At 43.1% G+C, this 13,806-nt stretch overlaps 1 protein-coding gene across 1 annotated transcript in view; it reads right to left on the bottom strand.

Moving 5' to 3' along the window:
• The window catches only part of LOC124597840 (glutamate receptor ionotropic, kainate 2), a 1,390,744-nt gene that overhangs the window by 173,502 nt on the left and 1,203,436 nt on the right, over positions 1-13,806 (bottom strand). The gene's annotated exons all lie outside the window — the stretch shown is intronic.

Below are 13,806 nucleotides of genomic sequence, written 5' to 3'. Positions count from 1 at the left end.
GTCGTGCTTGGAGAGCTCCGATGGTTGCCGGCACGGTAACTCAGCGTGTTCGGTCAGTGGGCTAGCTGCCCTCTGTAATAAAAAAAACTGAGTTAAAGGATCAACGACGAACTGAAACGGGTGTCTTGCGACGTCCGCCACGAGCAGAAGCAACGAACGAAAACGAACAAAATGAGATTAATGATAAAAAAATGAGGGTAGAGCACTTGCCCGTGAAAGGCAAAGGTCCCGAGTTCGAGTCTCGGTCCGGCACACAGTTTTAATCTGCCAGGAAGTTTCATATCAGCGCACACTCCGCTGCAGAGTGAAAATCTCATTCTGGATCTTTACATATCTTTAATAATCAAAACAGATATACATAACAGAGATTTTAGTCATCAATAATATATTCTCCTTCACTATTTTCAACAATCTCCCAACGCAGTCGATTCCCCGACTGTAGAAATTACGTGTTTTGAAGCTAAGAACTCGCCGAGTCATGTTCGAACAGCATATTCATCAGGAAACGAAGTTCCTTGAAGGTTGTTCGGTAGAGAGCGGAAAAGGTGAAAATCTGAGGGCGCAAGACCATAAGGTGTGTGCGGAATGACTTCCCAACCCAATTCTCGTGTAGTGTTTTCGGTCAGTCTAGCAGAACGCCGGCTGAAGGTATAGTGGAGTACTATCATTTTACAAAGTCTTCCTGGTCGCTGTTCTTGGATTGCGTTTGCAAGACGTCTCATTTGTTGACAACAAATGTTAGCAGTGATGTTTTCACCTCGGGGAAGCAATTAGTAATACATCACACCGTTGCCGTTCCTCTAGATGCATGACATAATCTTTTGTGAATGCGCACAGGTCTTTGTACGGGAATTTACTGCTTTGTTTGAGCTCAATCATTCCTTTATTTTGCTTATATTGAAAGACACCATTTTTCGTCGCCAGTAACGATACAGGCTAGGAATGGTCGTTGCTGTTCACGAGCCAATTGATGACCAACAAGCGGAGATGCACATACGGCCATCCTCTGATTTTTGTCGTTTTGACTTAGAGCATGCATTCACCTTACACCCGATTTTTGAACCTTCCAATCTGCATGCAAATTTCACACGATGGTGGTTGGTTCAAATGGCATTGAGCACTGGGACTTAGCATCTGAGATCATCTGTCCCCTAGAACGTAGAGCTACGAGCTACTTAAACCTAACTAACCTAAGGACATCACACACATCCATGCCCGACGTAGGATTAGAACCTACGACCGTAGTTGTCGCGCGGTTCCGGACTGAAGCGCCTAGAACCGCTCTGTCACCGCGGCCGGCCACACGATGGTGGAACGATTACAGTTCAGCGCGTAAGTTTCTAGAGTAAAACGGGTTGAATGATAGTGGATTAATACATTTAAACGACCTTCATCAGACCCCTAACGTTTTCCTGAACTTGGCGAGTCACTAATGTCAAGTCGAGCCTTCTTAAAACGAATAAACCATTTTCTTGCTGTGTTCTGTCCTATGGCATTATCCCCATCGATGGTGCAAATGCTTCTGGCTGCCTCTGCTGCTGTCACCTCTCTAATGAACTCAAACAGAAGAATATTTCGGAAATGTTCCGATTTCTCCACTTGGCACTCCATTTTCTAGCGTCCACAGCTCCACTCTCTATCTCCAAAAGACAAAATGACAATACGTAAACACATATAGCAACAGTGAATTACAAACTAAAAAAACAGCAGTCGATAAATAAACTCATAGCAACAGGAATACCAACATGCAAAACAAAAACACAACGAACTTATACACCAAGCTAATATATAATTACTTATATTTTATTATGATCATGTAATACATGATATGGAAATGTGGTTTTGCCTTGAGGAAACAGACGTTCTCCTTTTGTTTAATATCCAGACATGTTTTGGAGAAGTTTCCTCGTCTTCAGTGTTGCATTTATTCTATATAAAATTGCAGATAAAAATTTTTTGGATGATAATACATGATAAATTTTAAAGTTGTGGTATTTACATGAATAAAAGTAATAACAGGAAAATATTATGACAACATTACAACCGTTTTTTTTGCTCCGTTTTGTCGTCTGCAGTTCGTCACGGTTTTCCAGTGTTAAGCTACACAATTTGCCAAAACGTTTGACCTAAAATGAAGTTATAGCTTTTTTCCTTTTTCAATGTTATATTATAGTTGTACTGTCATATAGTAAATTTTGCTGTGAACAAAGATTCGCTACTTTATTTTAGCTATCGTTTGATAGGTTAAAAGTACTAGTTTTCGGAAATGCTGAGGAGGTATATCGATTATGAATGTCCCTTGTAAATTGGTGGGAGAGGGGGGAGGAGGGGGAGAAGCAGGGAAATACATGTAAATTTGTAAACTGAGTGTACTTTCTTTTTGTTGATATCGTTTTTTCATGTTTCTGCAGGTTGGTTGAGCTGTGCTTTCTAATACAATGTGTCTCACTGTGTGATATTCACTTGTTCCACCATCTTCCTCTTTGTGTTCTGGGAGGAATTTCGAACTTTGCAGTGACAATGGGCTTTGGTGTGTGTGTGTGTGTGTGTGTGTGTGTGTGTGCGTGTGTGTGTGTGTGTATGTGTGTGTGTGTGTGTTATGTGTCTCGATCTTCTGATAGTTCTTTTAAGCTGAAAATAGGGTTCCATTATAGACTGCTGTGCCTTCATTCATTCTTCGCCTTCCACTGTGTTTTTTTTTGTATATTATGGTCATTTTCTTCTATTATAAGTTCCTGTGGAGGGCTGCTGCTACATTTAAGAATTTTGAGTCTGTGTTTATGTCTGCTGGTCTGCGTTTTATGTGCTTCAGGTGAACTGTAAATGTAGAGTGCCTGTTTTTACTCCTAAGCCCCCTTCTCTGTTCCGTGTATTTCCTGTTGAAATCTTTACTTATCAGTAGAACGTGCAGTGTTGACGTGTGAGTTGACAGATTGCAGATGTGTTGTGTTTGACTGTGTTATTGCTGGTTGCCATCAGTTTCTTGTGTCTGGAATTATCTGTTTCTGGAATTATCTGTTCTGTATGCAAGTTTCAATGTTTGTTTATCGAATACGTTATCTTGTGAGCTGTTTTTACATTGGAGAGACAAGTAATCCAGGGTTGTCATGGTGTCACTGATTGGTGCAACACTTCCCACTGAAGCCGAGGTGAATTTTCCCATTGTCTAATACTGCCACCGCCGGCCTGTTTTATTGGCTTCTGGAAGATAACGAATATTGATACGATCATCAACCTAGTCTGACAAGAAACATGATTTATCCAACCAGTCGACACATTTCCACTGATTTATGGTCCAATCTCGATGATCCCAAGCTCACTGTAGTCGTAATTGACGATGCCGTTTGGTCAACGTGGGGATCAGCTTGTGACACCACAATTCTGTGGATGATCACACGTTTTCTACATGTTTTTCGAAGTTAGCTCTGTTAGTTGTGCTGAATATTATTCTCATAAATATGTTGTCAAGTTACAAATGCTATTTGTTATTTAAGAACGAGAATACGCATGGAATGTTAACATTTTGTAAGTAGATACACTGGCCTAGTAAGGGAAAAGCTTTTGTCAAAGAGTGTAATGAATTGAAAATGCATTATCGCTGGGCGTACCAGTGAGCAAAAAAAGTAGCAGTTGGGAGTCGCGAGGAGACGATTGGTGTCGTTGGTTGCCTGTATTCGCCGGTGTGGCTATGCAAAAGTGCGGAGACAAAAAGTCTGTTTTCCAAGTGCGGAGCAGTGAAAACTGAAATGGTTGTTTAGTGGATGTTTAATATGGGCAAGCCATGGCATTTATTGGGCACAGTACAAATCCAGCTAGATTAATTCACATAACATCAACAGTACTGTGGGACCTTGTTATTGACATGGCTAGAAGGTCAACCTGTGCCCTATTTATCGATAAATGAAGCCACTCAACAAACCAACGGCATCATAAAGTAAGATCTAGACTTTTTATAACTAGAAGTGTAATAGACTGACCAGCGTAGTTGGAAATTTGTTGCTTGAATGACATTGTTTTCGTTCACATTGTCACGCAAATAATTTTTCTAAGTCATTATCCAAGTAGTATCGATCCTATCCCTTTGTATGAACCGAGATAATCAGAAAATGAACCGAAAATGAAGTGAAAATTAATTTATTATATTATCAAAACATAATTTTTCCAATTTTTGACAATTACGTAATAATGAAATCTTTGGTTTTAGTATGAATAATGTCAGAAATAGAACGCTGCAAAAGCCAGTATTAATTCATCTGCTAAAAACAGAGTAACTTTCATAATAAAAAATTGGTAGTAAGACTTTACGTAACTTGGACACTGAATTTCATTGGCAAAGCACAGTTCTAATTTATAGCTTGTGGCACAATTTGTGACTTTTATTAGAGAGAAACGAGCACCAACAGCTCGGCTCTTCTTTGTGATTTTTTGAAAAAAGTCATATACTATTACTTCACAGCCATGAAAGAATATGACTTTTTCTTTTGTTTGTAGTGGGAGACCTGTCGAGAATAATAGTGTGATAGCTTACACGGTCCATACGAATGACAGAACCTGAATGCAAGTAAGGCAACAACTGATTCTGAAACCATTCTCGAAATGTTTCTCTATTCAATTCGGAGTTACATAGTCAGAGTTGGTTTTCTATTTTGATCGGAGTACAAGTTCACTTTGAGGCACAAATTCAGTAGCAGCGGAACTGGCGTGACGTACCATAAGACACCCTCCTTTCCTACTGAAATTTTCAAGCCACCTTATCCCTCTCTCGTTTGCCAAATAAGTTTCTAGGGTCGTTTCGATTCACCCAAGTCTCGTTCAAGTAATACGTGGCTGACGTTACTTTTGATCTGACTTCATGCATTCTTCTTAGAAATGTCATCCTAGCACCAGCAATATCACTACACCCCATTAAAAATTGCCGTCTGTCATTAAATTTTATGTATTTAAATCCGATGTCCGTCAATATTCTTTACATTGACCTTGCAGTTCCTGCAAGTCCAGCAACTTAGCACATAACTTTGAGCAATTTCACTGCCATGGGGAACTCGTCCCTTTTGTAAAATTGGAAATCCTTTCGATGTAAAACATCTTGATCGAAGTCGTCGAATGCTGTTACCCGCTTTGGCAGAACGAAATTCAACATTTCCAGTCGCTTGCTGAGACAGCTTGGCCTCCTGCACAATTCTTCTGACAGTTCGTACTCCAACATCGCCACAGGCCACTGCAGTGCGTTCCTGCACTCCGGCAAGTTCACAGACCGGCTATCTTACGTTTGAAAAATGAGTACACTTTAAAAATAAGGTCCCTTGCCTGTTTTGTATCACTTAGCGTCTCCTAGGTGTTTCAGACACCATGAGAAAACTCACAGAATACCACAAAAATCAGTCAATCGTAGTTTCGCACACGAAAACACGAGAGAACGCTCAAATATGACGGAAGTGTACACGGAAACAGACTGTTCGCTTATATGAGAATGCAGGCTTTCTCGGCGAATCTCGATGATAAAATCTTCTCTGGTTGACAGGCGAGTCAATGTGTTGTTTTCTAGGAACGTTTCAGCAAGTTTCTTACTTGCCATCTTCAGGCAAAGTCAAGTAAGAAACTTGCTGAAACGTTGCTGGAAAACAACACATTGACTCGGCTGTCAATCCGAGAAGATTTTGTCATACAGACTGAGCGCTTATTGGCTAGCTGCGCAGTTGTCAACTGCGCATCCCTGTCCCAGAGACCATTTAACGCTGTCCCCGACTATAGAATAGTCCTAATGGCGTTCTTTTGCGTTCTTTTTTTATTACGGGTGCCGGAGTTTTCCTATCCTGTGAATTCATACTGTAAGTATGGTTCAAAAAGACCATGGTACACTAGACACGCAAGCTGATGTAATTCGATTTCGTTTGTACTGGTTAAGGGCGACATGCAGCTTTGCGATGGTTTTGGCCTTTAGGACGCTTCATCTGGACGCACATCCTTCTTTTCACAGTTTTACCGATTTACCTGTGGCTGTAAATATACAGCACGCTACCACTGCTCCGTCTCGTTCTCACTACAAATAAAACTCAAATTAAGATTCTACCACGAACAATTTAACTGCGTGGCATTTGGTTATCTCAACAATTACAAAGTATAGCAGTTTTCGTATAGCATTTCACAGAGCTAGTTCCGCTTGATATAACGTACTCTAGCTGCGAGCGTTCGCCAGAGAAACGAGGCGGAGTAAAGTTAATTTTCAGCTCTGCTCGCGATTATAGGTCGATCGCATGCGATTATCACGCCGAACGTTGACCGGCCTTTTGTATTCTCGCCAATGGCCAACGTGGGCTGTTAAACGCAGTTAGCTGCACTTGATTTACATAACGGCACGAATTTTATTTTGAAAACTTTGTTCAGTCGGTTTAATGTATTGAACTTTTATCGCAGTCAATCATCTAACTTGATTGTTATCTCCAGTGACAGCAATTTAAATTGCGGTGAGAGAAACGTAATTCACATTAAAAGTATCGGTAGTAATTTACACGATAAACGCTGAATTGTGTGCACGGGTGATTTAACGTTATAAAAGATACGACATGTCATTCCCAAAAATTAAATGTGGTATAGTATTTCACGTCCATTGTATCTGGGAAGTGTTTGTCCGATAATCGACTGCAGTGCATTTTGGTTTACAGCTGTTTCTGCTTTACTATTTTTATTTAGCATGAAACTGTTCTGATACAAGCAATATTTTGAATGGGAAGGATGGTACATAGCGACAAAATGAGCTAAGGTGAACATGCAGCTTTTCCAATCCGTGAACATATATTCATGTTTTTCTGAGTCTCTGTCTTTAGATGGAAGAGGCGCGGATATCCACCAGATTCTATTACTGTCTTCGGTTTTTAATTCTTTCATTTTCATATCTGAGAACTGTTGTTTCTTCTACAATTTTGTACCTCTGTCACAGTGTCTAATTCAGTTAAAAGGTAGAAAACATTTGGTGTGTTAAACGTATTTCTCAATTCTTTTGGTTTCTCCAGTTACAGTGCTTTCCAATATGTTAATGCGTTTCGCTGTGCTTCAAATTAAGTGTTTTTTCTTAAGTCTATCACACAAAAATGGATTAATGCTGTCGCAGAAATAATTTTCTAGAAGCTGTTTCCTGTTGTCTTTTAACTGTTTCGAACTCGATTACTTTATTATTTCTGACTTTCAAAGACATAAATTCCTTCTTTCCTACGTGTGGTGGCTAAAACAGTGAAATGAATGAAAAATCAAGTGGTACAAACAAGCCGTCTGTCTTATATTAGCTCATTTTGTTACGCAGTGTAAATTTCTTAACACAGTTTCATCCTCCGTGCTTCAGCTCGCTATATAAGGACTGTTGTTGCGATAGAAATACGACGTTAATCCTTATCTCTTGTAGGTTTTAGTGAATCGTATACGAACAAGTCCTCGGCAATGATGGTTGATGTATAGAGGATGTTTTAACTTATCGCTTCGTGTGAATGTTGCTGCTTCGTTGCAAATTAAGACGACAATTTAAATTCTTTCTAGTGTTACACTAAAAATATAATGTTTTACAGATGTTTTAAAAATAACCACTAGAAGTTCGTAGGAAAGCAGAATGCGAAAAGACATTGAAATTGGATTAACACAACTAACGATGCTTAGCTTAGATGTTCTGATAGAATAGTACTGCTTCTTGGAGTGTGGATTGAGAAGAAAGTATTAAATATCAGTTAATTTATCCATAAAATTACCGAACTCTCAGTTTAATAAGCCACGGCTGCAAAATACTAACGGGAATTCTTTACAGACGAATGGAAAACTGTTAGAAGCCCACCTCGGGGAAGATCAGTTTGGATTCCGTAGAAATGTTGGAACACATTTGCAATACTGACCCTACGACTTATCTTAGAAAATACACTCCTGGAAAGGGAAAAAAGAACACATTGACACCGGTGTGTCAGACCCACCATACTTGCTCCGGACACTGCGAGAGGGCTGTACAAGCAATGATCACACGCACGGCACAGCGGACACACCAGGAACCGCGGTGTTGGCCGTCAAATGGCGCTAGCTGCGCAGCATTTGTGCACCGCCGCCGTCAGTGTCAGCCAGTTTGCCGTGGGATACGGAGCTCCATCGCAGTCTTTAACACTGGTAGCATGCCGCGACAGCGTGGACGTGAACCGTATGTGCAGTTGACGGACTTTGAGCGAGGGCGTATAGTGGGCATGCGGGAGGCCGGGTGGACGTACCGCCGAATTGCTCAACACGTGGGGCGTGAGGTCTCCACAGTACATCGATGTTGTCGCCAGTGGTCGGCGGAAGGTGAACGTGCCCGTCGACCTGGGACCGGACCGCAGCGACGCACGGATGCACGCCAAGACCGTAGGATCCTACGCAGTGCCGTAGGGGACCGCACCGCCACTTCCCAGCAAATTAGGGACACTGTTGCTCCTGGGGTATCGGCGAGGACCATTCGCAACCGTCTCCATGAAGCTGGGCTACGGTCCCGCACACCGTTAGGCCGTCTTCCGCTCACGCCCCAACATCGTGCAGCCCGCCTCCAGTGGTGTCGCGACAGGCGTGAATGGAGGGACGAATGGAGACGTGTCGTCTTCAGCGATGAGAGTCGCTTCTGCCTTGGTGCCAATGATGGTCGTATGCGTGTTTGGCGCCGTGCAGGTGAGCGCCACAATCAGGACTGCATACGACCGAGGCACACAGTGCCAACACCCGGCATCATGGTGTGGGGAGCGATGTCCTACACTGGCCGTACACCACTGGTGATCGTCGAGGGGACACTGAATAGTGCACGGTACATCCAAACCGTCATCGAACCCATCGTTCTACCATTCCTAGACCGGCAAGGGAACTTGCTGTTCCAACAGGACAATGCACGTCCGCATGTATCCCGTGCCACCCAACGTGCTCTAAAAGGTATAAGTCAACTACCCTGGCCAGCAAGATCTCCGGATCTGTCCCCCATTGAGCATGTTTGGGACTGGATGAAGCGTCGTCTCACGCGGTCTGCACGTCCAGCACGAACGCTGGTCCAACTGAGGCGCCAGGTGGAAATGGCATGGCAAGCCGTTCCACAGGACTACATCCAGCATCTCTACGATCGTCTCCATGGGAGAATAGCAGCCTGCATTGCTGCGAAAGGTGGATGTACACTGTACTAGTGCCGACATTGTGCATGCTCTGTTGCCTGTGTCTATGTGCCTGTGGTTCTGTCAGTGTGATCATGTGATGTATCTGACCCCAGGAATGTGTCAATAAAGTTTCCCCTTCCTGGGACAATGAATTCACGGTGTTCTTATTTCAATTTCCAGGAGTGTAGATTAAGAAAAGGCAAACCTATGTTTCTAGCATTTGTAGATTTGGAGAAAGCTGTTGACAATGTTGACTGGAATACTCTCTTTCGAATTCTGAAGGTGGCAAGGGTAAAATACAGGGAGTGAAAGGCTATTTACAATTTGTACAGAAACCGGATGCCAGTTATTAGAGTCGAGGGGCATGAAAGGGAAGCAGTGGTTGGGAAGGGAGTGAGACAGGGTTGTAGCCTATCCCAGATGTTATTCAATCTGCATATTGAGCAAGCAGTAAAGGAAACAAAAGGAAAATTCGGAGTAGGTACTAAAATCCATGGAGAAGAAATAAAAACTTTGAGGTTCGTCGATGACATTGCAATTATGTCAGGGAGAGCAAAGGACCTGGAAGAGCAGCTGAACGGGATGGACAGTGTCTTAAAAGGAGGATATAAGATGAACATTAACAAAAGCAAAACGAGGATAATGGAATGTAGTCAAATTTAATCGGGTGATGCTGCGGGAATTAGATTAGGAAATGAGATGCTGAAAGTAGTAAATGAGTTTTGCTATCTGGGGAGCAAAATAACTAATGATGGTCGAAGTAGAGAGGATATAAAATGTAGACTGGCAATAGCAAGGAAATCATTTCTGAAGAAGAGAAGTTTGTTAACATCGAGTATAGATTTAAGTGTCAGGAAGGCGTTTCTGAAAGTATTTGTATGGAGTGTAGCCATGTATGGAAGTGAAACGTGGACGATAAATAATTTAGACAAGAAGAGAATAGAAGTTTTTTAAATGTGGTGCTACAGAAGAATGCTGAAGGTTAGATGGATAGATCACATAACTAATGAGGAGGTATTGAATAGAATTGGAGAGAAGAGAAATTTGTGGCACAACTTGACTAGAAGAAAGGATCGGTTGGTATGGCATATTCTGAGGCATCAAGGGATCACCAGTTTAGTACTGGAGGGCAGCGTGGAGGGTAAAAATCATAGAGGGAGACCAAGAGATGAATACACTAAACAGATTCAGAAGGATGTAGGTTGCAGTAGGTACTGGGAGATGAAGAAGCTTGCACAGGATAGAGTGGCATGGAGAGCTGCATCAAACCAGTCTTTGGACTGAAGACCACAAACAACAACAATTTCTCCATTTTGATGGTTGCTGCGCTCCTCAGCTGCTGATTGAATTATTTTAGGAAATACAGCAACCAGCCACTTTTAATATAGTTATATTTACGGCAAGACGCTTTTCGGTCTTTCAACCATCTTCACCTAGCGCATAGATTTATGTCATCCTCAATACGGCAGTTTCACCGACTGCATTTTGAACACCGCAGCTGCCTGTTAATCTGTCTGTCTTGGTGTATTAATGTACGCGAAACTGTGATATCGCGTGCGACGAATTGATATTGTGGTGAACGACACCGACTGCGAGAATCGGACACTCCGTGCTACGAACCTGTCTCTGCGTCTTATCTAACCAAAGATTTTGCTATAGGGACTCTTTGTGAAGAAAATGGAGAGAACGGACGTGTGAGAGGAGGAGAGAGATTGTCTTGTTGTGACGCGCCATTACGTTATATAGTAAATGTTCAAATAGTTTTTTTTTGCACAAAATAAAATCGAATAAGGTGTTTATACCTACATACCGAAATTATTTAATTATAACGGTACAGATATTACGAGCCGTAGATCGCTCGGAGGTGAAGTTTGGAACGTTAGTGCCAACATGTATTTTCCACGGTCATAATTCGTCGAGAGATTATCTCCGAAGTAATAAATTTTAACTTGCTAAATTGTTGGACCTGTCACTAAGACTCATCAAACAACATAGCATACAGCTGTGCCGACCGATCTGCGTTGCGAGTAAAGGTTTTAGAGATTTCAGGGGGAGCAGATAACGACGAGGAATTTCCACGAGATCGCCGCTGCAGAGTACATCTCTTGCTGTCCTGTGGTAATTAAAACGAAATTTGTATATTTTCCAGGTTTTCAGGAGACTAAAGATAAAAGGAAATAAGAAACTAAGCTAAACCAACTAAAACCAATAAATAAGCCAATAATTAAACTAAAAGCATACATAAGGAATATTTATTAATAATAATAAATAAATAAAGAATATTTTTAAATGACTAACCAATAATGGTAATATATTAAACCTTATATGCATAGCACAAAATCCTTCAGGTTCCTGCTGTATCATGGAAAGTGACCTAGATTCGATAATGAAGACTGATTTTTCGGTTAATGTACAATGTGTGCAATAACCAAGAGGGAATAATAAGAATAGAAAATCAAGAAGGAAAATGCTTGGGCTAAAATACACTACTGGAAATTGAAATAAGAACACCGTGAATTCGTTGCTCCAGGAAGGGGAAACTTTATTGACACATTCCTGGGGTCAGATACATCACATGATCACACTGACAGAACCACAGGCACATAGACACAGGCAACAGAGCATGCACAATGTCGGCACTAGTACAGTGTATATCCACCTTTCGCAGCAATGCAGGCTGCTATTCTCCCATGGAGACGATCGTAGAGATGCTGGATGTAGTCCTATGGAACGGCTTGCCATGCCATTTCCACCTGGCGCCTCAGTTGGACCAGCGTTCGTGCTGGACGTGCAGACCGCGTGAGACGACGCTTCATCCAGTCCCAAACATGCTCAATGGGGGACAGATCCGGAGATCTTGCTGGCCAGGGTAGTTGACTTACACCTTCTAGAGCACGTTGGGTGGCACGGGATACATGCGGACGTGCATTGTCCTGTTGGAACAGCAAGTTCCCTTGCCGGTCTAGGAATGGTAGAACGATGGGTTCGATGACGGTTTGGATGTACCGTGCACTATTCAGTGTCCCCTCGACGATCACCAGTGGTGTACGGCCAGTGTAGGACATCGCTCCCCACACCATGATGCCGGGTGTTGGCACTGTGTGCCTCGGTCGTATGCAGTCCTGATTGTGGCGCTCACCTGCACGGCGCCAAACACGCATACGACCATCATTGGCACCAAAGCAGAAGCGACTCTCATCGCTGAAGACGACACGTCTCCATTCGTCCCTCCATTCACGCCTGTCGCGACACCACTGGAGGCGGGCTGCACGATGTTGGGGCGTGAGCGGAAGACGGCCTAACGGTGTGCGGGACCGTAGCCCAGCTTCATGGAGACGGTTGCGAATGGTCCTCGCCGATACCCCAGGAGCAACAGTGTCCCTAATTTGCTGGGAAGTGGTGGTGCGGTCCCCTACGGCACTGCGTAGGATCCTACGGTCTTGGCGTGCATCCGTGCGTCGCTGCGGTCCGGTCCCAGGTCGACGGGCACGTGCACCTTCCGCCGACCACTGGCGACAACATCGATGTACTGTGGAGACCTCACGCCCCACGTGTTGAGCAATTCGGCGGTACGTCCACCCGGCCTCCCGCATGCCCACTATACGCCCTCGCTCAAAGTCCGTCAACTGCACATACGGTTCACGTCCACGCTGTCGCGGCATGCTACCAGTGTTAAATACTGCGATGGAGCTCCGTATGCCACGGCAAACTCGCTGACACTGACGGCGGCGGTGCACAAATGCTGCGCAGCTAGCGCCATTCGACGGCCAACACCGCGGTTCCTGGTGTGTCCGCTGTGCCGTGCGTGTGATCATTGCTTGTACAGCCCTCTCGCAGTGTCCGGAGCAAGTATGGTGGGTCTGACACACCGGTGTCAATGTGTTCTTTTTTCCATTTCCAGGAGTGTAGGTGTACAACAGAAATGCAGTCTTTATCCTCTATCGTTGAATCTCCACGTGGAACAAGCAGAGACTGAAATAGATGGAAGATTCAGGGGTGCCATCAAAATGCAGGTTTAAAGGATAATAAAAACCACTGATGACGTTGCTGTCCTGAGTGTAAATGAGGAAGGATTACAGGACCCGTTGAATATGCACCTCAATGAGTAAAGAACAAATATTGAGTGAGAATGGAAGAAAGACGAAAGTTTTGAGGGGTGGTAGATTTTCTTATTTTTAAACTTTCGATGGTGTTAGAACGCGGGAACGCTGTATATATAGGCTGAATTTAGGATGAAATTTGCCTTTGCCAGAAAAAATGTTTACTTCATTTTTATTACATTATTATCCTGCCAACAGTGTGTAATGATGGGAACGAAGAGGTTACAGCCGCGGATTGCAGTATCAGGGGTCCCACATAGATCAATACTAGGCCCATTACTGTTTTCATTATATGTCAATGATGTGTCGACGCTTATCTTCCATTGCATATATCATTTACACGCTATCGACCGTGCGAGCCCAACAAACTTGTGCACATCCGCCCAGCACGTAAATGCTGACTTCCTTGCTTTATCAGACTGGGCGCAGAACATATCTTTGAATATTGACCCATCTAAAACGCAAGCAATATTAGTCGTCCACTAAAGACATAACCCCTCCGTTCAGAGAATCTGTTCCACCCTTAATTCTAAACAGTACAGGTATATTCTCTCCTTCTGTAACGAATTTGG

Source organism: Schistocerca americana, chromosome 1 (assembly GCF_021461395.2).
Source record: "Schistocerca americana isolate TAMUIC-IGC-003095 chromosome 1, iqSchAmer2.1, whole genome shotgun sequence".
NCBI classification, from domain to species: Eukaryota; Metazoa; Arthropoda; class Insecta; order Orthoptera; family Acrididae; genus Schistocerca; species Schistocerca americana.
Note: the sequence above shows the minus strand (reverse complement) of the source record. Positions and strands in the feature narration are given on the sequence as shown.